Source organism: Marmota marmota, unplaced genomic scaffold (assembly GCF_001458135.2).
Source record: "Marmota marmota marmota unplaced genomic scaffold, marMar, whole genome shotgun sequence".
In the NCBI taxonomy this organism is placed as follows: Eukaryota; Metazoa; Chordata; class Mammalia; order Rodentia; family Sciuridae; genus Marmota; species Marmota marmota.
This window is the reverse complement of record NW_026000119.1, coordinates 2,693,085-2,698,467: the sequence shown is the minus strand read 5'-3', so window position 1 is coordinate 2,698,467 and position 5,383 is coordinate 2,693,085. Positions and strand designations below refer to the sequence as shown.

General features: G+C 37.9%; 1 long non-coding RNA gene across 1 annotated transcript in view; it reads left to right on the top strand.

The window, feature by feature from the left end:
- LOC125611059 overlaps positions 1 to 4,810 on the top strand; it is a 5,309-nt gene extending 499 nt beyond the window's left edge. Inside the window, exons 2-3 of the long non-coding RNA XR_007341166.1 lie at positions 1,743 to 1,880; positions 4,106 to 4,810. This is a non-coding gene — a long non-coding RNA (uncharacterized LOC125611059). The remainder of the gene's footprint in view (positions 1 to 1,742; positions 1,881 to 4,105) is intronic.
- Positions 4,811 to 5,383: the final 573 nt, after the last annotated feature.

Sequence of the window (5,383 nt, the reverse complement as noted above, 5' to 3'; positions counted from 1 at the left end):
AAAAAAAAAAAAAAAAAAAAAAAAAAAAAAAAAAAAAAAAGAGATAAACTGTAAATGTTTCCTCTTTGGGGTTGATGACTATTTATAGTACATGGATGTGCATTTTTCTATAGATACAGACAGAATTTCTAGTTTGTAATATGTGTATATGTATGAGTATATATATGTATATATAATGTATGAGTATCACTATAAATAGGTATACCATACTATGCAATATGAGATATGTATTTCTGTATCTGTAGCCAGCTGGGCACTGGCACTGTGAACCAGAAGATGTCAGGAAAAGCAGGAATTGTTCTTAGAATCATAAGAAAAAATGTGCTCCAGTGGCCACACATGATAACCAGGTAGATAATTTATGGAGTTGGGAGGTTACTCAAAAGGCTTCTGAGAAAAGCTGGTTGCCTAAATTTGGTCATATGTCTCTGAAATGATAAAGGCCCTTGGAGACCCAACTAATTATACTCATTCCAAAAGTATAATAAAGTAAAGTAGTACATTAATTATTGTTACCTTCAGCAATAAACAGTAAACTGTAAACAGTATAAACAATATAAACACAAACAGTTAAAATAGTCCAAACATGGGGCAGAGAATGAAGAAGTCCAGCAAATGCTTTGGAAATAAGGAAGTGGTGGGATGGGAGAAAGTATCTGTTCTGGTAAAATAAGGAAACAAGAAAATAGTTTTGGGCTGGGGATATAACTCAGTTGGTAGAGTGCTTGCCTAAAATGCACAAGGCTCTGAGTTCAATCCCCAGCACCACCAGAAGAAAATAGTTTATTATGAGCCCAATATGAGTGACCTTGCCCAGGAACATGGATTTAAGTTACCCTGAATATGTTTTACCCTTGAAAAAATTACATGAACTCTTATAGTCACAGCAGAGAGAAAAATCATAAAGCAATACATTTGCCAGTGACATTGGTGGGAGCAGCTACAGCAAGGTACATCCCTTCTGTAGGCTTCAGATGTTCTTAGCTTTAGGGTCGATGCAGCCTAGAGGTCTGCTAAGCTGCGTGCTACCTTCTAAGAAACTTATCTTTTAGTTAGATAGAATGTTAGGCCAGATAAAAAAGATAGGCCAAGATAAACTTGGCTCTAGACATGTAATATTCTGTCTCTCTACAATTGCAGTGTTCTAGTCAGGCACGGCCCAGCAGTCTGTAGTCTGTAGGAAATTTTTTTTGGGGGGAGGGAGGTGCTGGGGATTGAATTCAGGGGCACTTGACCACTGAGCCACATCCCCAGCCCTATTTTGTTTAGAGACAGGTTCTCACTGAGTTGTTTAGCACCTCACTTTTGCTGAGGCTGGCTTTGAACTCCCCATCCTCCTGCCTCGCTCAGCCTCTCATGCTGTTGGGATTACAGGCATGTGCCACCATGCTGGGCAGTCTGTAGGATTTTAATACAGCTGCTGCTTCTTCAGGGAACTTTGTCATGTAGCCTATCCTAATATTATATGTAGGCTAGACTCAGTCTAGAGTGTTCTTGATTTGTGGCCAATTGTCAGTGTTATGGTTTGGATCTGGAATATTCTTCTTAAGGCTCCTGTGTGGAAGGCTGAGTCCCCAGGTGCTATTGAGGTGGCGGTACTATTGAGGTGGTGGAAACTTCTGGAGGTGGGGTCTAAGTGAAGGAAGTTGGGCCACTAGGACATGACATTGAAGGGTGTGTTTGGACCCAGGCCCGTCCTTTCTCTCACCCTATCTCTCTCTTTGCTTCCTGGTCACCATTAGGTAAGCAATTTGCTGCTTCCCACCATGGCATTCTGCCTTGCTATGGGCCCAAAGCAACAGGACCAAGGGCCATGGACTGAAACCTCTGAAAGCTTGGGCCAAAATAAATCTTTCCTCCTTTCAAGTTGTTTATCACAGGTATGTTGTTATAGCATCAGGAAGCTAACTAATACAGTCAGGTTTGGGCTCTTTCAAGAAATAAGTGCTTTGGCTGGGACTGAGTGGTATATGCATGCCTCGCATGTGTGAGGTCCTGTGTTCAATTCCCAGAATTACAAAAAAGGAAGGGAAGAAAGTGTCCTGAAGGTGGGCAAAAATTATCTACTTCTTTGTTGACTCCAAATGAGGAGTTAATAATGGGGGCTGCCTGTGTATAAACAGTCCCTTCTGACTTAGTACTGGTGACTGAGGCCTTGTAATAGCTGTTGTTTACACCCAGATTTTTGCCAAAGTGCATGCGAGAGCAGTCAACAAGCTGGGTTTGTAATTGCTTCTCCGACATTTATTGAATAGTTGGTTCAGTCATTGCTGTGGTTTGACTACATACCCCAAAAAGCATATGTTGAAATTTCATTGCTTTTGTTAACGGTACAACTAGGTGATTAACATCATTATTGATGGAGTGTTCAATATCATGGGAATGGATTCCTTGTAAAAGGATAAGTTCAACCTTCTCTTGCTTTCTCTCTTGCCCTCTCCTTCTGCCTCCCACCATGGGAAGACACAATAACAAGGCCTTCTCTACATGCTGTCCCCTCAATCCTTGCCTGCAGAACTGTGAGAAATAAATTTCTTTTCAATATAAATTACCTATTGACAGGTAATTTAATTTAATATAATCTCTCATAGCATTATAAAACAAACTAAGATTGGCATCATTGGACAATTATTTGAGTTTTGTACTAAACTTTGTCAGCATTTCGTAAAATTAATAGAAAATGGAAAATATCATTGATAAGAAACATAATTTGCTTACTTCATTTGCAACTGGGTGGGATATCATTAGGTGTATGGATACAGACAGTTTTTTTCCTGAAATTGACATACATTAGACAGCGTTCTGTAGCTGTAATAAACATCTGAGACAAATCAACTTAAAAAGAGGAAAGACTTATTTTGGCTCACGATTTTGGAGGATTAAATCCATGACTGATTTGTTCTGTTGCTTTGGGCCTGCGATGGCACAGTGCCTCATGGTGGGAGCACATAAGGGTAGAGGCCTGTTCACTTCATGGCCTGGTGTGAAAAAGAAAGTGGAAGAGATCAGCTCCCACAATCTTCTTCTAAAATGTTACACCTCTTAAAATTTCCACCACCTCAACAGCATGGACTGTCAATCAAGCCTTGAACACATGGGCCTTTGGAGGACTTTTCATAGCTAAACTATAACAATACATAAACAGTTATGTATTTGTGGGGTAGAATGTGATACTTCAGTACATGCATATATTGTGTAAAGTTCGAAAAAGGGTAAGCCTATCTGAGATCAGATTTGTCTGTCTGAGATAAGTCTGTGTCTTCAGTCTGATGCTCTTCAGATTTAAGCAAGTCAAATGTGCATTTATTTCTGAAGAAAAACTCATATTAAAGAACCAACAAATAAACTTTATTAAAAAACATTTACAAGGCAATCAGGGAAACATGGATGGGATATTGAATGTATTAAACAAATTAGTGTTAATGTTTTTAAGGGTTGATATTGGCATTACGACTATTCTTCAAGGATCCTTATTTTTTTTAGACATACCTGCTGGAGGGTTTATAGGTAAACTGATATGATGTTTAGAATTTCATTCAAAATAATCTAAGAGGAAGAATGAAGGTAGACAGGGATAAATGAAACAAGATTGATGAGCAGATAATTACTGAGGCTGAGTAATTGATGAGCGGATAATTACTGAGGCTGAGTAATTGACGTAGCTGTGGCAGACTTGGTTTTCTAAATGTAATAATATTTGTTTTCAACCAACAAGTGTTCTATAATTTTTGGTTCTTCTATAGAAGGGTAGGGACCTGCCAGGCCTGATGGTACACACCTGTAATCTTAGCAACTTGGGAGGCTGAAGCAGGAGGATCACCAATTTGAGACCAGCCTTAGCAATTTAGCAAGAGCTTAAGTAACTTAGTAAGACCATCTCAAAATAAAGGAGGGGTCGAGGTTCTGGGGATGTATCAGTGGTAAAGGGCCCTTGGGTTGGGCTCAATCACCAGTAGAAACAACAACAACAAAGTTGGAGGGGTCTATGTCCCTTCCTATTGGATATTATTCAGGCTTATACTGCTTTAATCAACACAGTACCACAGAATGACACAATGTGACCTCTGAGGCCAGGTCATAATAAAAAGCCCACCTGATTCTCCAGGTACTTCCCTCACGATGGCGCCTCTGGGAACCCAACTGCCAGAGACTGAATGAAGCCCACTTGCTGATTCAAAGGTATGTGGCATTTATCTATCATCTACTTATTCTCTTTTGCTTTTTATTTTAAAGCAAGTTCTTTTATATATGTTAATAGAATAATCTTAAAATTTGTATCACTGGCTATTTTTTCATCAGTTTATTATAAAAATTGCAAACATATGGAAAAATGGAAAGAATTGTACAATAGGCACTCATGTAACCACCACCTCAATTCTATAATGAGCATTTTGCTGTAATTGTTTTATCATATGTTTACCAACCACCCCTCTATCCATTTATTAATCTATCTTATTTTTTTAAGTCAAGATACAACTCTCATATCATAAATCTACACTTTAAAAATGTACAAAAATGTGCATTTCTCTGATTGACAAATGATACTGAACATTTTTCTAGTGCTTACCTGCCATTTTTTTTTTACTTATTCACAAGGTTGAGCTATCATCACTACTATCTAAGATTAAAACATCTTCATTTCCCTAAAAAAGAAAATCTGCATCCATTAATTAGTCACTTCCCACTGTCATCTATTTTCAATCTCTTGTGGATTTGACTATTCTGGACATTTCATACAAAAGAAATAGACTATGTGGCCTTTTGTTTCTGATTTATTTTCCCTAGCACAGTTTGCAAGATTCATCTGTATGGTGGCATGAATCAGTACTTTATTCCTTTTTTATGGCTGGATACTATTCTTTTATATGGATAAAACATTTGTATTTGTCCATTAATAAGTTGATGAACATATGTGCTCTTTATATTATGTCTTATATTCGTGTGAATATTTATATACAAACTTTTATGTAGACATGTTTTCCAATTTAGAGTTATATATCCAGGAGTGGAATTTTTGAGTCATATGATAACTCTATGTTTAACATTTTGAGAAAATGCCAAACTGTTTTCTACAGTGACTTTGCCATATTACATTTTTCACCAGCAATATATGAGGATTCCAATTTCTCCACATCTTCAACAACACTTGTTATTGTGTGTCTTCTTTTTTTCCAGGTTGGGGATGGAACCCAGGGGCTCACACACAGTAGGCAAGTAATCTACCACTAAGCTACACATCCAGTCTTTTAATTTCTTTTTTTTAATTTTGAGACAGGGTATCACTAAATAGCCCAGACTGGCCTCAGACTTGTGATTCTCCTACCTCAGCCTCTTAGTAACTGGGATTACAGATATATGCCACCATTCCAGCCCGTGTCTTTTT